Below are 24,270 nucleotides of genomic sequence, written 5' to 3'. Positions count from 1 at the left end.
CTGTTTTTTTCCTCTTCGGTACCAGCTAGAACATGATCTGTCTCTGCATGAAGACATTGGACCTCTGACCTTTTCTGTAGCTATTCCAGGCAAGTATAATAAACAGAGTTCACTAGGTTTCTGTAAATCTCTGATTATGTTTACTGTGAAATCCAAGTGTTCTTCTCAGGCAGAAAAATTAAGGTTGATTTTCAAATATTATGTACAAACTCTAGCTACTAAGCATTCCATAATGAGCACTTTGGCAATTTAGAGCAAATTAGGGTTCCCACTAGGCAAGGATGCCATGCACTGCAGTCCAAGAAAGATGGCAGGTTGTTAATGGAGAATATTCACCAAGAATTTAAGATAAATCCAGAGAGCTCTACTCATTGTAAATTTGGGGGAAAAAGTAGTACCGTCCTTCATTCACTCCTGAAACATGTGAGAGTCTTAAACTCTCCTCCTCTTCAAACTTCACCTTATGGAGGAAGGCTAATGAATCAAATAGCCCAGTATCACTAGGTGGTTCTTTAAGGACATGCCAATTGTGGGAAACCAGTTACCTTTCACACGATCATCACTGACAGAACAGCTCAACATACACAACTATTGCCAGAGATTAATGCAAGGGTTGATTAAAATGAGGAATGAACTTTTATTTTCACCCAAGCACAAAATCAAATCAGAATTGCACTGATTACATATGTCAGAGAACCAAGATGTTAGTTACAAGCTCATGATAGGCAAATTATTTGCATTATATATTTAATTACATAGCAATACGCATATGATGGGAAAGTTTAACTATATAGATAAACATAAAGAAAATATAAAAATCATCATTATTCCTACCACACTTACATAATCATGGTTAACTATAGTCTGTATCATCTGAGAATTTATACACACATATATATGGATAAGTTATTATATATGACGTGAATATATATGACAGAAGACTGTATATAGTCAGCTATAGTATATGTGTATGTAAATACACACTATGTATTTATTTATATATATTAATTTATTTGTCTATGTCAGGTTTAAACATGTCTTATATCTGGAAATATGTATGCATATATGCAGATGCACATATATGTATGGGCATGGATTTTCTCTCTGTGTCTATGTGTGTATATATATAATTTTTGTAAGTTGTTTTTAAAGTAATAATACACACGCGAATTTCTGTGTCAAAAGAACAATCTCACTTTTAATGATAGTCCATTTTATAAATTTTACTATCATTTGTATTACTACTGTTGGATATTTAGGTTGTTTCTAAGTTTTTTTACTATCATAAACAACATTGTAACAAAAACCATATATATAACTGTCTGATTATTTCCTTAAAAATAATGGAATTACTGGGTCACTAACTATGTTCTTTTCTGCCTTATGAAATATATTACTACACTATCCTCCAGAAAGTTTGTATTAATTTACTTTGTCCTGGCAATGTATTCAAGTAAACCTCATCCTAAAACCAAAATAGATGTTATCATTAAAAATTGTTAATTTGATAAACCAAAACCAATGTATTCCTTACTAAGAAAGTTGAAATTATTTTTCATGTGTTCTCTTACTTTTCCATTATTGTATTCATTTAGTCATTATTTGATTATGGGACTTTTTATACATTAAAAAGATTACCCAACATATATTAAATGTATAGTGAATATTTTCTTTTCCATTTTGCCACTTGCCTTTCACTTTGTGGTGGGATTTTTGTTTTGTGTTTTGTTCTGGCAATCAGAAGAAATTAAAATTTACATGGTCAAAGGTATCAATTTATTAATTTGTGATATCATACTAACAATCTTTTTACGTTGCAATTCTAAAATCATTAGCCTGTTCTTGTTGCTTCTTCTGGGCATTATTTTTTGACATTTAACCCTCATGTCCATCTCAAAACAACGGTGATGCCAAGAGTAAAGTAGGGATCCAATTTTTTTTTTCAGATACTTAATCATTATCTGACCAGTATCTATTAAATCTCTTTTTATACCACTGATTTGAAATGATATTGTCATCTATGATACAGATAAATATTACACACACACACACACACACACACACACACACACACACACACATGAGTTTGTTTCCTAGATTTCTTCCTCATTACATGAGCATTCTTTTTTCATTCTGGAACAAGTTCCTCACTATGATAGCTATTGTTATCATTTAGTTTATATCAATTGTTTGCAGTGGGATTCCCCCCACTCATCTTTTATTTTCAGAATTGCATTGATTTCAGTACATGATTATTTTTCAAGTAATATTTAGAATGTTTTCCCAGATGGACACAAATTATTTCTAACTTGAATGGCATTGCATTAAATTAGGAAGATTTGAATTTATGGCCTTTCTATATAAAAGCAAAGGCTTTTCTTCCATTTATTTAACTTCCAGTGTCTCAATAAAGTGCATGGTGCTCTTCATATGGGCCCTGCATCCTTGATTAGATTCATCTCTAGGTACACTATGTATTTTTGCTAACTAAAATTAATAGGTTTCTGGGGTGTTTTTATTTAGTATATAGGAACTATAATTATTTTGCAAGTAAATTTTATATGTCATGTATAAAACTCTCATCTTTAGACATAATGGTTTCATACCTTATTTACTCAGGTTTTCCAGTGACACTAGGATGGATGTCATTTTTAAGGGATTTATAATTAGACATGTCAAGAATACAAGTTTTAAGATCCATGCAACCCAACGAGAGAGTAACCAAATCAGAGTCTGGTAAATTCAATCATGTCTGTGTTTTCTCTTCCCTTAGTCTTAAACTCATCAGAGTCATGTTTTTCCCACTCCTCCCCTGTAGCATCTCGTTATGAGAGTGTCCCATATGGCATCAAGTAGAGAGGTGGCCACTGGTCTGAGACCGTCTGTTCTCTGCTGCCTTTTTTTTTTTTTTTTTTTTTTTGCAACTCCCACGTCCCATTCACTGGCGCTTTAGTTTTCACTTGAGTGTTCCATGTTCCCTTTGTCCTGAATCATATGATGCATCTTGCAAAGCTGTGTGTGTATTCTACCATGATAAATTTGGGATGTCTTTCGGCTCTAGCTACATTTCTCTTCCCCTCTTTCAACCTCTTCTTCCTCTCCATCTCTCTCTCTCTCTCTCTCTCTCTCTCTCTTCTATCTTTTCACCCTTCCTTTGATTTCTATACTTGTACAGAGACATGGAGAAGATTGTCCTGTTTTCTGGGGCTCTCTGTCATCAATTCTGCCCCCAATATCCTGCCCAGTTTTTCATGCTGTGCTTTTGTAGCATGGCACAAATCTGTAAGACCAGTGCCATCATATGCAATCCGGCAAGTATTATGTCATAATTAATGTGTATTAATTTGTATTTAGGGAAAATTAATTTGATTGCATTAAGTGTTTTATGATTGTGAAAATGACTGTAAAATAATTATTCAAATAAAATGTGAATTTTTAAAAAGTGTTATTTATTTATTTTAGGGGGGTGTGGAGAAAGAAGGAGAGAGAATCCCAAGCAGGTTCCACCTCAGGGGGAAGCCTGGTGTGGGGCTGGACCCCACAACCGTGAGATCATGACTGGAGTCAAAATGAAGAGTCCCATGCTTAACCAACTGAACCACACAGGTGCCCCTAAAATGTGAGTTTTGTTTTTTTTTAAAGTAATGTCATACAACAGAGAATTAGTTTTTAGAGGACTATGTCTGAACTTAGAGGACTAGTAGCCATATTTTGTTCGACTACCAAAAACTGCATTGGCCAGTATTTTATGTAGACTGTCTAACAACATTACATCCACTTTTTTTTTTTTTTTTTTTTTTTTGCTTTTGGCGGTAAAAACAAAATCTTATAGGTAAGAAGGGTGGTAACATCTGCTCATGCTCTTTGTAAAAGTGAACAATCTTTTCATGTGTAAATCATTACACTAGGTCCCAACCAATTACTATGGTTATTAATAACCATGTGAACGTTTAATAAACTATAATAGTAACAAAAGATGCCCCCCCTATTCTGGAGTAGCTAGCTCTATAACCACTGCTACATGCCTTCTATATGTTAATATTTTTTGAAAACTTATGCTCTTGCTTTTATTGTCTGTAAAGAACACTCTGACATACAAAAGTTAAAAAGTTTGTGAAAGGCACACACTTTGAGGGAGGCAGAACATGGATTTATCATCATAATAAGTCATTGTCTCCTGCCCTGAGATTTTCCATCTAATGGAGCACAGGCTATTGAGCCAGATTGGGTAGGTTCAAATCCCAACTCTGCCACTCTGTGATCTCACAAAAGTCACTTAACCTCTCTTTGCCTCAGTTTCCCCTTCTTTAAAATGCAAATAATCGTTTCAAATTCCTAGACTTTATTGAGGATTAAATTAGTTAATACATGTGAAGTACTTACCAGTGCATAGCTAGCACTCAAGAAATGTTAGCTATTAGAAATACAATTCTATAACTGACAGTATAACTGTGTAATAATTATGCAAATTGCTATTATGAGCATATAATTATATTTATTACTATTGTTGCTAATTCAAGAACTTTGTCATACTATGGGTTCAATTATTTCTCCCATGCGATGAAATATTTACTGATCTTTCTTTTGCAATCCACTTTAATTCTGTAAGATAGATGTTAATCATGACACACAGAAGTCACAACAGGGCCCAGCTGTATCCAGGAACGTGAAGAATTCTTAAATAGAGCTTTACAGTTTCCAACGCACTTTCACATCCTTGCAGCCATTTACCTATATATTCCCACAAGAAAATGTTGCAATAAAATGCTTCATGAGTGTGTTCATTTAAAGTGAAAATGTACTTGAGACTTTGGGGCTTGAGAATTGCCTTTTATTTATTGGTCCAATAAAAAAATATCATATTATCTACTTCATCTACTTTTTCCGCAAGGTGCAATATTGTTATGAATATATTCCGCATGCATTCATGGATTTTATCTTTATCAAATTCAACTTAAATAGCAATTTAATCCAAGAAATCTGGTTCAAATGGGGAAAAAGTAACATGTGATCATTTTATATTTCTAAAAATCTGCTTTATTTTATTTAGAGATGGCGTTGGAGCAGTTTTTAAATCTGTGCTACGTGTTTGAGACTATTCTGCCTAGTTGTTGATACAGGTGCTTCTAAACATTTATTTTACTAAGATGTTTTCTTTGTTTACATCTCACTATTTCTAATAGCTCCTCATTTCTTATGTCAAAACGATCCTTTTCCTTACTTGCCAAGTGCTGACCTTGAATTTCAACTTTGATTGCATTTTAGTCCTTTTAGTCAATACAAATAGTCTTACATTAAAGAATCTGGATTAACGTCCTGCTTTCTGCTTCAGGAATAACTCTATTGATATGACTGAAATACCAAGTCAATCTTTTGGTGGGGGTGCCAATTACAATTGATACTTTAAAATGTTCCTCTTCTCTCCACAGCTGCACCAAGCCCTCGAATTGTACGAAAGTTTTCACGTGGCCACATGAGATACAAGTTCTGTCAAAGGTGATCGGGACCTCTTTGGAGGGTGGAGTTTCAAATTTATGATAATAGGTGCCAGTCAGGGAACTTGAATGAGCAAAGTCAGCACGTTCCGGAACCAACAGGGAGTGGGGAAGATGTCAGAGAACAAGAGAATGGACACCTTGTTGAAAGCCAGGCTGCTGTGGAATCCACTTACTTGCTGCCAAGTCACCATGTGTGTTCACTGATGGCAGCTCTGAAAACTTGTTTTTTTCTGGAAATTTAGATTTTTTTCAGTGTGAAATCTCCCAGTTTTTAAATGTTTGGAATCATTGCAATATTTTTTTTTGAAACGCTATGGTTAACAAATGTGCCATTGCTGTGGTCATATCTGGTACACAGGCATCAGGTCAGTAAATTTTGTTTGGAGGCAATCTCGTCTATAACATGGAGTCACAGCATAAGGTCTAGAGAAAGTTCCACATGTTTGTAATTGCAGATCTCTCTGCTTACAGGTTCTCTGCCCCTTACACCAAATCATGTCAAATTCTCTGAAGACTTCACACAGGAAAATAAATGTATTTTAAAAACTGCGTGTGTCTATGATTGCAAACTTGAATATTTTCTTCTATTGACTCCCTCTAAACATAATTTCCTAATGAGAACCAGCCCCTTTAAAGATTTCACTTGTTATATTTGTCTCTTCTTATTCGTATTAAATGCTTTATTTAGTTCCAAAAAGAAAGCAGTATTCCTTCTCTGAGGCTTTACCTTACTATTTTCAGACGTATGCCACATTGAAGACGAATTAAAAGACTTTAGGTTGAAAATGCACCATGCCAGACACATAATCAAGAAATTCACTCAAATATATGTCAGCCAGAGTGAGAAGTCCCCAAACAATTAGACTGTAGGTTCAAAACTATAGTTGGCCACAGCTCTTTCAACTAGCACACAAAAGTTTAGCCTACAATCACCACACATAACATCCTAATGATGAGTCGGCTGACAGAAGCCACACAGGCCGACTGGACGCTTTTCAGATTCCTACATATTTTTTTTCAACTTTGCAGGCCCAGAGTCCTGAATGAATTTGCTTGGGCAATTTAGTTCATTTGTCTCTTCTTTTTTCCTATCAATTCTCCAGCTTTTGAAAAACGTCCTTTTACTTTCCCTGCACCTCCTTTCCCTGGCTTTCTTCCTGGTTTAGATTTTACTTGGGTTATTTCATTCTATGTTATAACCTAATTTCTTTCAAAGCCTAAACTCTCTTTTACTTGAGCAAAGTTTTCAGTATATTGTTAGCTCACTGTTCCATATACCATTAAAAAAAAAAGGAGAGGAAAAAAGACTGTTATCGTGGGAACATTCCAATCATTAGTGCTTTTACCAGATTTTCCATAGTTATTCAATATCTTAACCTTAAAATTATTCATATCCCCTCTGAGCACATTCTTTGGACTAAAGTGAAAGATTTGATATAAATATTTACTTTTCCCATTAAATTTGTGATCATTTATAAACAAAGCAAAGCCAATGCATACCTAAGTTTCCAATTCTCACAACACAGCTAACGTTTCAGATATTTTTTTCTCATTTCAGACAATTAATAATGCTTTGCATTTGTCTAGCATTTTCAAAGACATCCATACCCATGACCTTACTTACGCTCCCAACTACTGTAGGAACGACAAGAAACCCTCACCTCCGCTTTTCTGAAGGGAAGCTGTCGAGCAGCGGATGGGAGAAACTGTAGTAACAGAAACTGAATGTTGCCGGGGGAACACACGTGCTCTATGACAAGGTATCTGGATGCTAAAACCACCTGGGAAAATTTCACATATCCCACTGAATGGGGGCATTATGGCAACTTCCAGTGGTAGCAGCAGCAAGAAGGCCGGGTGCCTAAGCCAGTGACACAGTTCTCCACTAACTGCTCAGGTATGTTTTAGACTTGACATGATTCCCCTTTTGCCTCTGAGATACCATGGCACAATCTTCCCAAAACAGAACAGCCATATTTCTACCTTATATTTCACTTTTTTTTGGATGAAGACCTGTATCTACCATATTAAATTCAAACCCCTCCATATTCTACCAGAAATAGAAGGACATTTGGAACCACCGTATGTTCTCATTTCTGTTTGTTCATGTGTTCATTCATAAAAATTCCTACTGATCCCTAGAATCCAGGAATTATTTGAGTAACAGGAATGGAGAGTATAAATAATATCCGTTCCATAACTTTAAAAGTTACCACTTCTAGGGATTTAGACATGTCCATAATCGGTTACAATATAAAGTTGTGTCCTAAACAATGTTAGCCATTTGCAATGGAAATAAAAGAAGGAGAATTACTTGTGCCCTGAAATAAAATGAGGAAAGTTTTACAAAGCAGTGAATTTTCTTTGGGTTTTCCTGGATTATGGGGCTAAAAGCTTGTGGAAAAAAGGCATTTCCAGTACAGAGACCAATGGGGCAAAAGACTATGTCTGAAAGAACACGCCAGAACTGGGTAATGATGAAAATGGACTAGTGTAGTGGGACGTGAAGTGCAAGCTGAAGCAAGCTGACTTTAATGCCATGTGGAGACATCTCTACTTTCTCCTAAGGACAGCCTTTGAAGGCTACTAAGAAAAAGAGAGGGGTGAACCATTCGGTACTAAGTAGTACAGATAACTTGTGGCAGCAAAGAGGGCAGAGAGGAAGGGGAAAAAGCATCCAAGCACACTACCTAGGAATATGTTACAAGAAATCACACCAGTCCTTACCAGCTCAGTTTCCAAAGTCAATCAGTACTACCGTTCCCTTCCTTACAAGCCCGACTCCCTTGCCTCTCTTGCTGCTTTGCTGTACTCTCTGGCAAACCACAACAGTGGGTCAATTCAATTCTCTTCCTGCTCTGTGTCTACCCATGGCTGGACAAAAAGCACAACATGCTGCTTACATTCATAAGCAGGGACCTTAACGTGTCAGACAAACGTGCTGTGCTTTTCTGATCTCACTTTCCTAGATTACTGCATCTTTTTCTCTACCCTGAACTCCACCCCCTACAATCCACCCATATACCGGGTTTCCCACTCCATTGAGAAATATGAAGTGGTAAAAAGAGAATTTTCACAAACTCCAAATACTACATCTACCCACCCACCAGCAACTGAACCATAGAGTTCCATTACCAAGAATATATGTGTGTGATAGATGTGGTATGCAGACACATAGAGCGACACAGGTGTAGACAGGCATAGATATAGCTATAACTGGTGTTTTTATCTGAAGTGAACCCTTCCATTTGTATACTAGACCCAATCCTCTCTCACTCCAATCATACCATCAATTCTCTCCTGCAGCCATCAGTTTTTCCCTCCCTACATACTTCCACCATTACACAAACATGCTCTATTTATCCCATATTAATCCCTTTCTAAACCCTCCTTCCCTTTCCAGTTACTACTCCAGTTACTATGTTGCCTCCCTTTACAGGAAATTTTCTCTCTTAAAGTGTTGTTGAAACTTGCTGTCACCAATTGCTCTACTCCCATTCTTTCTGAAGCCCACTTGAATAAGGTGTTTTATTAGAAACACCATGCACACTGTTTTGTCAAGTCCATCTATTATCTCCACATTGTGGTCTCTAATGCTTGGTTCCCAATTTCTATCTGTCTTGATCTAGAAGAATTTTCCTCAATCTGTGGCTTCCAAGATGCCGCACGTCTTCGATTTTCCACCTCCCTCACTGTTTCCTTCTTCCTAGGCCCAGACTTTCTTCTTCTCCCCAACCTCAGGATGCTGGATGCCATAGGACTTGATCATAGTATCTATTCTCCTTTTGACCTATACTCACTCCCTTGAAGGCCACATTCAGGCTCATGGCTTTAAATATCACCTATATGTCTATAACTCTCAAATGTTGCTCCTAAAATTGAAATTCTATTTTTCAGAGATTTAGTTTCAGCCTTCTACACCTACAGATATTTATATAAATAAAAGCTGGAGGTAACTTGAGATGAATACAAACACAAATGCCTATTAGATATTCTTTCTTTTTTTTTTTAATTTTAATGTTGTATTTATTTTTGAGAGAGAGAGAGACAGAGTGCAAGTGGGGGAAGGGCAGAGACAGAGGGAGACACAGAATCTGAAGCAGGTTCCAGGCTCTGAGCTGACAGCACAGAGCCCAACGTGGGGCTCGAACTCACGAACCATGAGATCATGACTGAGCCAAAGTCAACGCTTAATCGACTGAGCCACCCAGGTGCCCCCTATTAGATATTCTTAATACATACAAAATAATTTCTAGTAAACCAAAATTTCACACCAGAGCTGTTAGCCTATATTTTTCTCTCCTCCAGATTCAGCTATAAAGGAGAGAGGAGGTAGGAAAAAGAAAGGGTTAAACTTCTGAGGGGAAAAAACAACTCCTTTCATATGATGCACTATTTTCCCCATTCCTGAAGGGCTTCTATAGGAAATAGAGTTAGACTGCTATACAAATCAACTTAGGAAAAAAAAAAAGAAAGAAAGAAAGAAAAAGAAAAAAGCATTCTCACTAGAGACTTATCTGCTGACAATCAAAATACAAATCAAAACAAAAAAAGAATTAACTGATTGGTTGAGAATTCTTTGGTGCAAGATTTATAAAGCATGAGAAATTTGCATGGTTTCTATTCAAGAAGGCTAGATAATAACATTTTCCAAGAAAATAAATGAGGAAGAAAAAGCCTTTTTAACCCTACGGCTGCATACACTTACATAATCTTCAATCTGCAAATCAACTATGAATTACTCATTATTTCAGTATCTATATATTCCTACAGATATTTTCTATTGCCCAAATGTCTTTTTCATACAGTTGAAGATCAACCGTATTTGTATTTCATACAGTTTTGCGGTCCACATATATAACCAATGAAAAGTGATGACTATTTAGGAATTTTAAAGAATTTTTTTTTCTGATTTGGCTGACCAAGTTAACAGATGTCTCATGTAAGACTTTTTATACCAATTCTTCCTGATGTTAGCAACATTTCAAGTTAAAGACCAAATTATACTCTGCCACCTCTCACCCTACAAAGCTGCTAATCCCTTTTTACTCAGTTTCTGCATTTGAGATTATTTAGATCTTCATAACCTTCTCAGCTTCCTGATTAAGAAATGTCTGATCGGTTGTCAATTGTAACTAACTAATTCATATATGGTGGACTTGATCCACACTTTAATAGATAAGACTCAAACAGTTCAGGACTTTAGCTGTTGATCTTGGTATTAAGTTTAATTTCTAATAAATTAACTGTGGGTATGTGTATGAGGAGAGGTGGAGGCTTCTCAATTATTTAGGTATTGTTTTTTTTTCTTTGAGTTTGTAGATCATAAAACCTAATAAGGTCTTTTTGTCTCTCGTTTTATCCTCGTTTTCTGTCACCTTGTGTTAGTATCACTAATATAACTAATCAAAGCAAAAATACATATATAACAAAGTTACTCTTTCCATGGGGATATTTACTACCAGCTGATTCAAAAGCTTCACAATAGGAAAGAGGTGAAAATTGCTAAATTAAATGTTAGGACTATAAAACATTTTAAACACACTTAGAAAGTTCTATTCAAAATGATCTGAGGTCTTCTGCCTCTCTTGAATCTAGGTCTGCTCTGTGCTTTCGTAGAATTCCCTCATTCCCTTAAGGTCATATTTCAACAATAACAATCTACAGGATAAGGTGTTAAATACTTGATCAACCAAGTGTTTTAATTTGGGCACAGTGCCAGGTCACCAATTTCTTACCTTATCCCCCACTTAATTGACAGATGGAGCCCAAATGGACTAGTTGATCCCATCTCACTTAAATATTATTTGGGGTAGGAAAGGCACCACAATGTCCATGTTTTCAATAAAGCAAGCCAATAACATGAGAAATTATTCTGGCCTCATCCTACCAAAAAATCACTGCATCCTTCAGCTATGGAACTCAAGGAGCACCCATTTCTCTGTACTAGAGGAATCGTTAATTAGCCTTTGGAAGTCTCACCTATGATGTTCAGAAATTCTGAACAACAACAACAACAAAACAAGACAAAACAAAGACCAGAACAAACACTAGATGATTAGTAAATGACAGCAAACCCATAAAGCAATGTCCTCAGTGTCAGGAAGGAAAAATGCAAGCAAACCCTAGGAGATGCTGTTGCAGATCTGTCCACAGCAAGCCTCTGTGTTGAGATGTTCTTAGTATAGACTTCTATGGGGTTCCATGCTAGCCAGGATGAGGCTCAACCCGAAAACAAACTTAGACCTCAAGATTTTTGATAGGGTCCTCTTCTTGGAAGGAGAAGTTAAATTTACTAAGATTATGAAAGATTAAGGAGCTGACCAAGATGATAGGGAGTGAGGCATAGTAACCAGGAGGGGCTCTATAGTAGGGCAGCTGGGTTAACATGGAGGGTCCTCATTAACTAGCTCTGTGACTTTGGGCAGTTACCATGTACATAACTGGAATGATAATAATAAAATATACATCCTATTTTTCTGAAGATCAAATAAGATCTAGGTTATAAAGCGTGTATCACAGCACCTGGCATATACTACACCATCAATAAGTATTGTTAGTGTAATTATTATTGAGCCAAGACTAAATAAATATCTGAGCTTCAACTCTATGCCAATCACCTCTCCCCTTCAATCGTGGATATAGAATGTTAAATAAGACTCAGTTCTGACCTCAAAAAAAGACAAGTAAGAAGACAATTATAATGCAACAAGTTAATTGCTGTGCTAGAGGTTACTGCAGACTCTTCTGGGAACAGAAGGGTATAAGGGAATTCTTTCTGAATGAAATGAAAACTGTGCCCCAAGATTCTGTGAATACACATCACAACTACAGCTCTGCCTCTTATGGACACGGTGTAGCTTAGGTCAACTCAAACCTCAATTCAGGCCTTCTGGTTCCCAGGTCACGAGGGTTTGCAGAAAAAAAAAATGCCTAAATCACATACATTTCCTTCAGTTCTTTCATCCATTTCCTCATGTCTCTCTGAATCCTAATCGCCATAAAACATCTATGGAGAAAAAAAAATCGAAACAATAAGTAATTAAAGTAAAAGTAGGTATTTGAACTCTTCATTTTTCAATAGGATCTCCTTTATGTAGGTATACATAGTAGTTAAAATGTGGACCCAGTAACATCTGGAAGGAAATCCAAGGCATATAATTTACTCTCTGGCTCTAAAATTATTCTCTCTATATTTCTGATATCATTAATATATTAACCATAATTAAATTCTTATGAGTGTGAAGTAGGTTTTTACACCTTGGTGCCTCTCAAAACTGCATTTGATGAGTAATGTGAAAAATATATCCCCCCAACACCTGCTGAGTTCCAACTATAAAATAAGACCAGTAGTAGCAATTTTAGATTAGCATTCAACAATTACCTTACATTTATTAGTTCTTTTAAATGTTTTATTGGAATTGAAACAACCAATATTTGCTCATGTTTCATTAAATCCCATTTTCAATGTTCGGCTCAAACCTAGTGATAAAGGAGGGTCCTTTGAGCTTAGTGGTAATATCATCTAAGCCTGAAAATAACAGAAAAGACTTCAGAGTCAACATCTCTTTGGTCTAAGGTAACAAGAATACCTGAATAATTACTCAAAATTATAATACTAATAAAACATGAATAAGGAACCACTTACAGTTCATCCGGTATGAATTATTTTAAGCATGTCTAATAAAAGAAAGCTTTAAAAGAGCATTAGCAGAATTTATTTAATTGCAATGTGTGCAGGGCAGTGTTATATTATGTACCTGTGGCTTTTCAGAATCACACACAGCCTTGTACTTAATGTGTATAATCAAACAAGAAAATAATAAAACTGGAAACTATTCTTCAATGGTAAATTTTTGCCCACTGAGCTGTCAATTGTGGATGGATTCATGATTGATCAGAATAATACACAATGGCACGGTGTAATTCTTTAGTGTGATGTTGTAAAATGGAGTATTGCTTCTGTTATTTTATCCAGTTTGCTTTTATATGACAGGGTTTATTGTGCGTTATGTTGTAGCTCATTCCTCTGTTCACAATGCCTACTGATGTGTAATTATGACTTGTCTGAACTGTAAGAAGGAGCAGTAAGTGAAAGGAAATCTGCAAGCACGCTTGATTTATGAGTCCTGATACCATATTACAGTCCTAATCTGCCTGCTTAACTTCGCTTCAGGCTAACTTACTGTATAACATGCTTACGATTAGCACTGTAGCGAGTTGTGGAAGATTTACTCTCAAGGAGCTACTAGACTTTTTTTTTTTTTAATGATTTAGTCATTATTTCAGTTACAGGTAAGGCAATAAATTATTTCTCTTATAAAGACTTCATGTCAAGGAATGACCATTTTTATGTGGTAACAAAGAGCAGTGTGTGGAATGTTTTCTCCGTGTTAAATATCATAATGTTATTGGTAATGTTTTATGAGGAAACCAGCCATGTTCCTCTTCCTCTTCTTCTTTTTCTTTCCCCACATACTATAGCTTTTGCCTGGTGTTACAAATGCACTGTGAGAATATCTATTTTGATCCAGGGCATCTGATTTTTTGCAAGATAGCCAAAAATAGAAATTACTATGGATGAGCAAATGAAAGCAAACCCATAAAGCAATGACCTCAGTGTCAGCAAGGAAAGATGTAAGCAAATTTGCCTTTTTTAATCACCATTCACAAAGACAGATACAGCTGGAGTTAAGCATCACAGTAGTGTTATTGAATCCTAACATATTCAATTCACATGCTTTTAGAAAATTAAAGTTATAAATTACCCTTTGTTTCCTCAGATCCAATCTAAATCACCAATAAGAAAAATAGTCTTCTCCAAAGCTTATTTGTGACCAGGTTTTGCTAAATGTCTAGGAGGAAAAAAAAAACTTGAAAAATTATCCGTAGCTCATAATTTGGTATGAAATAAAAAGCTTTGTGCATAAGGACATGTAGGCCATCTCTGAGTCGTCACAGAAATATCCTTAAACAATATCAACGAGATGGATATTCCAGAATTTTTTAAAATCCTATAATTTACATCATCTTATTTTTTAATTGTCTTTTGTTCAGATTGCATTCTATTTCCCTGTGTGCAATTTCTCCTGAATATTGCTTCCATAATCAGCAACACATCAGTTTGGGGACCCCATGAACTGAAATATAAATTATTAACTGATTACCTCATGATAAAAAACAAAGTTCCAGAAGAATAACATAGAATTACACTCACGGTGGACAATAGAAGGCTGTGACTATGAACACAAGTATCCTCAAGCTTATACAACTTTGGAAAAGTTAGTCAGAACAATGATCTTTTATAATGAACAATACACTCTATGACATTCTGGAATTTCAAGAAATGCTTTTGCAATATTTTTGGTCATTCCATGCTGAATAATTAGTCTCTTTTCTATTTCTCGGCACAAAAAGTCAGCCTAATTTTGGGTTTCTTGATGTGAATTCATGCTAAGGACACTTCGACTGCCATAATATCATGCAGTAAATGTACGACTGACTAGGATGATTTTTCTCATTTGGGCATCGTTGTGGATAGTGTCTGCCAGAACGTGCAGATGATATTTACTGAACCAAAGGTCTAACTTGTGGGAGATAGCCCCAAATATGTACTTCCTTTACCAATTATCAAATGAAACCTGATTCTTTGCCATTTGAACGGATTGTGGTTGGAAATCAGGATGGTTTATATGCACTGTGGATTCAAGTCGACTTCTTTTAATTTGGTACTTGTGAACTGCTTCTCTAATGGTTTAACTATCAATGGAAAATGAGGGATGGAACTGCATACCATTAGAGTGAGCCCATAAACCATGTACTGTTCTCGCTACACCAAATATTTCAAGGCTGGCATAGCTCACACTCAGAATAGACAACAACAAATCTCCTCTATGCAACCATCTTAATCAGTGAGAACATCATTCTCTTGAATGGATGGGTCTAAAAGCAGAGTTATCAGTTATTCTGATGATAAAATCATGAACTAAAAATAGAAGTCAAAGTGTTCTGGGTAGGAACTGTTGGTTAGCATATTTTTAACAACAATTTCTCCTCTCTTACACCCAGTGAAGCCACATTTAGATAGTCTCAAGTGACCATATATTTGACTACAACTCAAGGCGTATCTTATTAATTTTCTTGAAATGGTGATATATTTAGGACTCTGAAACTATCGATATTTTCCTGTCTTTCGAGAGCTGAAATGTCCAATTATAGTCTCTGTACTCAAGAACTTGAGTCTGATTCTCTAGTCTTCACTGAGGCAAACCTCCCACTGGAATCCGTGCTTAACACAATTAGGTTGTCATTACACTGTTTGGGAGACTTTCCATGGTGAAAATTCATACAGTGTGCACATTTGCAATTGCCCTTACACTAATAGGCAAAAACAACAACAACTTCATGAGGTAAAAACTTTGATATTTGCCCTGATTTTCTCTTCCAGAGGATAATTAAGATATTCCTTGGTTTTCTTCTGACCCAATTTCTAAATAGACACATTTGAAATACCAAGAAGTCTAAAGGAAGCAAGCAAGGCACTCTCTGGTTGATAATTATATTATTCAGGAATAAATGAATCGCCAACCTTAGAAAAGTCATCTTATCCAGCTGCTTGATTAGCAAGCATTGCTATTTTCTCTCCAAAAGAGCCTTGAATCAGATGTTAGAAAATCTGGGTTCAGTTCCCTTCTCATTACATATTTCTCTGAATATTTGACATAAGCTGTTCCATATGTATCTATCTTTTAAAAGGTCTTAATAATTGCCTCAGATACTGGATTTTGTGGAAATTAGAGGCAAAAAATAAGTGGAAGAATTTTATAAACTGAGATCCATGTAATGTGTATGTGTGTGGTATCATTACCAACATGATCGTTACCACAGCACTTATTCATTTTAGCATCATCTCATTGGGTTTTCCATCACAACTTGCTCCCCTTAAATAGTGCCATCATAGCAGCCACCCAGTTTCCAAAACCCTAACCGAATCCATCATTGGTCATAGCTCATACATAGTAATCTTGCTTTTAGGCTCCAGGGTCTCCCGCTAAATTCCCAAAGTGCATTTCCTCTCCAAACTACCTCATTTTTTTTTTCCTTGCTCCTTTATGGGAACAAGCTAACACCTGGACAAATCTCTTCTCCAGCATTCTTATTCAATTCCTTCAGAGAGGAATTTAAAAATCTACATCCTTTTAGAAATCTTCCCCAATTAATAGAGATTTGTTAGGGCATTTGCATCATCCCGTGCCACCTAATCAAGTCTAAGCCCTGTGTATAAACAACGATAGCAGTGCAGCTTATGAATCCAATGCTATTTATGTTCCTTCCTACTCAATTTGTCATTTGATATGTATTATAGTCATGCCCGCATTTTTCGTTAAGTCTCAGAGACCAAATAAAGAACTAGGACTAACCATGCTCAGGAGCACGTCATGTTACAGTGAAGCTGTGCATTTCCAGTAGATGCTGGTTTCTCTTTTTTCTGATAATTACTTGATGGGAAGACACAGTTATTTGAAAATAATGATACAACAAACATGTATTGACCATCTACTTGAATGACTTCTGCAAATTAAAAAAAAAAGAAAGTTCTTGACAACGGACACCTATAATTTAAGCAATAAGTTATACAGGTGAAAATCTTTACAAAACCATATGCAGTGGATTTTTAAAATTTACTTTTCAATGAACACTTGAGAGTAACATATTATAAACTAAAGACTTAAGTTTTAGCCACGCAAAGTAAAAGTCAAGCTGTTCCAGGATGGCGAATAAAATAAATCTAGTCACATTCAAAGTAAACACTCTACCATAATGGTGTATATATATCACGGTTCTATACAGAGGTAAAAGAACCATGGCTTGCGGCGCCTGAGTAGCTCAGTCGGTTAAGCCTCTGACTTCGGCTCAGGTCATGATCTCACAGTGTGTGAGTTCGAGCCCCGCAATGGGTCTCTGTGCTCTGTGCTGACAGCTCAGAGCCTGGAGCCTGCTTCGGATTCTGTGTCTCCCTCTCTCTCTGACCCTCCCTCGTTCATGCTCTGTCTCTCTCTGTCTCAAAAATAAATAAACGTTAAAAAAAATTAAATGTCCGACTTTAGCTGCCCTCATGATTTTGAAGTTCATAAGTTTGAGCCCTGTGTTGGGCTCTGTGCTGACAGCTCAGAGCTGGAGCCTGTTTTGGATTCTGTCTCCCTGTCTCTCCCCCTCCCCTGCTTGTCCTCTTTCTCTCTCTCCCTCTCAAAAATAAACATTAAAAAAAAAAGAATCATGGCTTTACACTACGGAAACATATACTATTTATGGTGAAACATGTAATTGTCATATTGTATTTATAAAGGATGGTGATATTTAGCATCAGTATCTATTTGAGAGTAATATTGTTCTAAGTACTCACCTTAGTGGCTTGCAACAAAATATCTATCATTCAGATTTTCAGTACCTGCCCCTGAGATAGGCTCTCTGCACCTATTTCTATGCACCTGAGCACCTCACTTGTGTCCTAGACTCCCCTGCTGTTGAGAAAAAGGGATATGCAATTATAGTTACCCCCTCTTATCAGCAGAAGATATGTTCCAAGACCTCCAGTAGGTGCTTGAAGCGGCATATTGTGACATACTCTGTATATACTATGTTTTTTCTAGACATACATAGCTATGATAAACTTTAATTGATGAATTAGGCACAGTAAAAGTTTAATGAGCATAACTCATAATAAAACATAACAATTATGATAATATACTGCAGTAAAACTTATGTGAACGTGGTCTCAGTCTCTCAAACTATCTTACTATACTGCACGTTTTTTCCCGTGATGATGTGAGATAATAAAATACCCACATGATGAGGTGAAGTGAGCTGAGTGACATAGGCTTTGCGACACAGTGTTAGGCTACTATTGACCTGTGACAACACTCAGAAGGAGGATCGTCTGCTTCCAGACCACAATTGACTGCAAAACAGTGAATAAAGGGACCATCGTGCAGTCCTGAAAGGTTGAGGGGGGGGGGACATTTCTCAGTGCCTTTGTGGTCATCACCTTATGACCAAAAGGGAAGAAAATCTTTGCTAAAGGTGTGTATGTCTGCACACACATGTGTGTACGTGTGTATGTGTGTAACAAAAATTCTTCGAAGATAAGAATGGAGTTTTACTCAACTATATGTTGACAAAGCCCAATACAAAAATATTGCATGGAGCAAGCACAGAGAACATTTTATTGAACAGAAGAAGTAATTTAATCTTAAAATTTCCTTCTATTCATTATTATGCTTATTCTGTTCCACATTAACAGTGTAAGAAATGGATAACTGACAGGGGTGCCTGGATGGCTCATTCAGGTCAAGATCTCACAGTTTGTGAATTCGAGCCCTGCATCGGGCTCCACATTGACAGCATGGAGCCTGCTTTGGATTCTCTCTCTCTGTCCCTCCCCTGCTCTCTCTCTCTCTTTCAAAATAAATAAACCTAAAAAAAAAAAAATAAAAGAAATCAATGATTGAAAGAACTGTTACTTGTTTCATACCAGTGGTGCTAAATACTTCATGACTTCTCTATACCCAAAAAAATGCTTCACAGATGAAAATTCCAACACAGTATGTTCCATTTGCTTATTTTAATTTCTTTATGGAAAATTATGAATCAAAAACTCTTCCAAAAATATTTAGAGTGAACTAAAAATCCATACATTTAAAAAAATAATATGCCAATCCGCTTATATTTATGGATATATGGCTATGGATTTACATGTGATGGCAATGTGAAAGGTCTAATTTAATTACACATCTTCCATCATATGTCTCAGCATTATCTTTAACCAAGAAGGACATGCTTTTCAATAGCATCTCTTTGGTCTATTGGTTTCAATAATAAGCATGCTGGAAGAATCTTTTTATGTTGTGCCATCCAAAATCTTCCCAAAGTCTCCCTTGATCAAAATATAACGCTGCTTAAATATGTTAGGCAACATGTATTCTACCTATTTGCATTTTGTCAAATGAACTGGATCATTCCAATATGGTACCACATGTGCATGGAAGCCTGTAGCATTTTATAACAGGTGTTGAGGAAATGTACTTGACAGAGATATTGACAGTAAGGTCAGCTGTAAGCATAAACATTGAAAATATCAAGAAAAGTATATATTCATTAGTGCTACAAGAGGGGGAAGAAAGTGATATATACTAAGAATCAGCTGTAATTTCCCCCAAAACAAAACAACAATGAAACACACGTACACAAATATATATATTTCTTGTTAAAAACATTTATTTTGCCTCACAATGTCCTCTCTCTATGTCTCTCTCTCTCTCTCTCTCTCTTTCTGTCTCTCTCTTCTTCATTCTCAAATATGGAGAAAGACAGAGAAGTCTGAGACAGAGGGAGGTCATCACATGGCAAAAAGTAAAGCCTACATGACAAAGGAAATACATGATGCAATAGAAAATAATTATTTTCTTAATTTTGTCTTCCTGCATTTACCTCCAAGAGAACATTTAGAACATTCTTCTTAACATTTTGGTTGTTGATAAACCTCTTCCTCACTAGATAATATACTTCCTCTAATTTATTTCTGAATAAAACCTAAAATAATGCCATTGAACATGGTATGTGTTCAATAAATATACTTTACAGCTGAATCCTAAATTGTAATTCTGTTTAGTTAGTTTACCAAAAACACACTGATTGCCTAATGGTTTATTGATGACTAACCAAAAACATGTTCAGGGGAAAGATTTAATTGTGACATAATCGTGTGACAACCTATAATAGCAACGTGTCAGTTACATTATATTGATAAAGAATTAATAGAAATAGAACTAGTAATAAATCCCAGCATTTATGACCTAAAACTTTTGCCCTTACACAAGATTTTAAATATATACTCATAAAATGCAAATGAAAAATTTGAAATTTAAAAATATATATAGCTTAGCTCTATTGAGAAGAAACAAATTTTAAAATATAGTTGCAAAGTATAACAATACAATGTCATAAAATAATGATATGTATGTTCATAGAAAAGTCTCTTCCATGTTTCAAAAGAAACTTCAGAAATGTTTCCAATTCTCAGTGAGGCAAGCATTCCAATTTTCTGCATATTAGCAGGGCTAACTAATGACGGCTAATTTTTGCCTGTAGTATTTCCTTCAATCTGCTTGTGCACTTCCAGTTTCTCTGGCAGCAGCAGCATTTGTAAATTTTCTGGTCACTAAGCACTCAAGTACAATTGTAAGTGATCAGTTTGCAAGTGGCCAACAAGGAGAAAATATAGGGGAAAAAAAAGAATGTTTGCATAAATTTATAAATAAATGTCCGTAAAAATCTTGAAAGCTCTATGTGCACAAAATTTTTTCTGCCTACCACATGATTTTATTGTAAAAGCTAAATGAGAGAGAATATCTGTCTTTGGGTCAGGAGGAGAAAACCACATATTTTGAATGAGCTTTATTATATTCCGTGGTTGAGAAATATTGTGCGCTCAGTGATTACCCCATTTTCATTTGTATTTATTTATTTGTAAATAAAAACTGCTACTTATGTTGCAGTAATATACAAAATGGCATCTTCTCATTACCTACTTTACAACTCAAGTATTTCAAATAATACATGTCAGAGATTGAAATAATCTTTCTAAAACCTGGTATTTTTTATAATACATTTATCAAGACAGCAGAGATGCTAAGAAAGTGCAATTTTAATGAGAATATGTCCCACATTTAGAAATTCAAGAAATTAAATGTTTACACAGAGAATATTTAGCAAAAAGTCAAACTGCCATATTTTAAACTCAAGGAAAGCTGATAGGGAACAATTTTAATCATCGTATAGTGATTCCTAATTAAATTATTATTCAGAAACTCTCACAGTACGTTTTGGGTAGGCCACATGGGACAAGCTCAGCTCCTATGAAAGAGCCATGTCACAAGGCTGATGAAGGCACACGTTTCATGGACACAAACCCCTGCTTCCCTGAGAATGGCTGTCTTCATTCCATGCACTGCACACCCAGGGATGAAGGAACTAGATTCCCCTTTGTAGAAAGCCTGGGGACTCAACTACCTGAAAATACAGTAAACCCTAGGACGGCCAAGGAGACCATGCTGTGAATAAATAAGTGACTGAGATGCTCAGTTTCCAGATACATCACAGATCAACTTCTATTCAAATTCCTTCACACTTTCCGAACATGACATTCCATGTGTATGTTTAAACTGTGTGTATTTGTCACTTGCTTTTGAATTTCGTTCAACTGATAAATCGCGAGCGTCCATTATTCGGCTGAGAGGAACTCCGAACACATAGGGCTTTAGTGAAACTGAGATGCCAAATTAGCTTTAAAAATATCTTACGTTATGGCTTAATTTCATGTTTTCATTGAAGCCCAATCATGTTGGCGGCCATTCAATAGGCTACAGAAATCTGATAGATGATGAATACAGGGATATTACAAATGAAGGAAAAATTGCCAATCAAAGGGAAACACAGTGTTTTTTATTTTTTGGTTTTTTTTTTTCTTTTTACCTAAGCAGAGTACTAATGTCCCCTTTACTTCCTATTACTAAAAATCACATACCCTGATTCCCATTTGTTTGAAGGGATTCTGTCCTAGTACATAGCTTGGAGATATTATAAATTATAATCCTAAGGTAACAGAGCCAGAAATAGAGCCATAGAGAGCATAGAATGCCCTTGGTGCTATTTCAAAAGAGGATCCCCTCTGGGCAGCAGAGGGAGTCATCTGGGAGCACAACCTGGTGTTTTTAGAAGACAATGCATGTGCCACTTTCTGGACTCAAGGGTTGCCCTGTTCCAACATCTAGCAGGTGTGGCACAGTCTAGTCTAGATTTTGACACTCATTTGCTCTGTCTGGAGATCTTTCTGCCACACAAAAACTCCACAACTTTAAAAGGTGACCTTGAGTCAAAATAAGAATAGCTTTGCAATTGCTTGGGAGTTCCTGACTTCTAAGTAATATTTGTGGTGCCCAATTCTGAGACCTGAATGAAAACTGGGGAAACTCAGGGGCACCTGGGTGGCTCAGTCAGTTAAGTGATCAACTTCTGATTTTGGCTGAGGTCATGACTTCACAGTTGTTGGTTGTGAGATCGAGCACCTCATCGGTGTTCCATGCTGGGTGTAGAGTCTGCTTAAGGTTCTCTCTCTTGCTCTCTGTGCCCCTCTTTCCTGCCTGTTCTCTCTCTCTCTCTCCTTCCATCCCCCCACTGCCCCACAAATATACAAACAAAAAAAAAAAGAAAGAAAATTGGGGAAACTAAATTGATTAACATTAGAACACCAGGATAATTCCAGGAAAAATTAAAGGGAAAGCAGGTTTTTGGGTACATGGAAAGGGCCCAAAAGTAGATAAAGGGGAAGAAGAGAAAAGGGAGTAAGATGGAAATACCAATGAGTGTCATCAAATACCAGGTGGCATTTTCAAGGTGGGATGTGCTGCAAGTGACTTTACAGAGGCATGTTTGGTGTAGAGAGGAACGACAGGGGAAAGCATAAGAACTCAGTGCTAATAGCACCAAAGATATTATTCACCCCCGGACCTGAGGCAAGCAGAACAGAGAAAGCCCAGATTTCAGGCCCGCAGGCTGCTTTAAAAAGGGGAGAATATTCTGTCAATGGATACATCCATATACCGTGTTCAAGTTGACCTTTCAAGAGGGAACCAAAAAAAAAAAATCAATGTAACTTTAGTTCCCGCCTTCCCTCCAATCTCCTGAGACCGTTTCCCATTGAACCAACCCCAAAAACCAAGAAACAGGGGGAATCACACCTGTCAGCCTTGCAGGCTAAAAGCAGGGTGCAGTAGGGTTGGAGCGGAATGACTGCACTCCCATGGGGCTATAGCTTGCTTATTTCTTTTACATGTGGGGTTGAAGAGAAGAGGGAGAATGGGGACATTGCCATCCTCTCAGACACTGTGAAAACCTAAAGAAGACAACTTTTAGGATCTATCATTGTCAGTTGTATGATTCTCCCTTAGTTATCCTCCACTGCCTGACAGATTACCCCAAAACTCAGCAGCTTAAAACAATTGTTCATTATCTCACAGTTGCTGTGGCCATGAATCCTGACTTGACTTATCTGCATGCCACTGCTCAGGGTCACTCATGAGGCTGCTTTCAAGGTATGGGCATGGGCTGCAGTCATCCCAAGACTTGACTGATGGAACATCTTCTGGCGGTCTTCTCAAGATCCGTTTCTAAGATGACTCACGTAGCTGTTCATGGTACTCTGGCTCTTGCTGTCCGTTGGCTGGGGACACAGGTTTTTGACTAGCTGCTTTCACATAGAGGGTTACTGACAACACAGGAGTTGGGGTCCCCCAGAACAAGGGCTAAGAGAGGGAGACAGAGATAGCAAGAAACAGAGAGAGAGGTCAGTCTTTTTGTAAATTAATCTCAGGTGATATCCCATCAGGTTTTTATTAAAATTTTTATTGTAGACCCACATGCAGATTTAAGAAACTACACAGAGAGACCTCATGTATCCTTCATCCAGTTTCCCCAATGGTAACGTCTTGCAAAACTATAGTGAAATGTCACATCCAGATTACTGACATTGATATAATCCATTCATTAATCTCATTTGGATTTCCTCAGTTTCACTTGTACTTTGTTGCACGTGTATTTGATTCATCACAATTTTATCATATGTCTAAGTTTTTGTATTCAAAATGTTGTCCTTTTATAATGGCACCCACTGTTTTCAGCCCATTCTACTCTATCCCTAATCCTTGGCACCCATTGA

Source organism: Panthera leo, chromosome C1, assembly GCF_018350215.1.
Source record: "Panthera leo isolate Ple1 chromosome C1, P.leo_Ple1_pat1.1, whole genome shotgun sequence".
Taxonomy (NCBI): Eukaryota; Metazoa; Chordata; class Mammalia; order Carnivora; family Felidae; genus Panthera; species Panthera leo.
The sequence above is the reverse complement of the archived record's forward strand: the minus strand, read 5'-3'. Positions refer to the sequence as shown.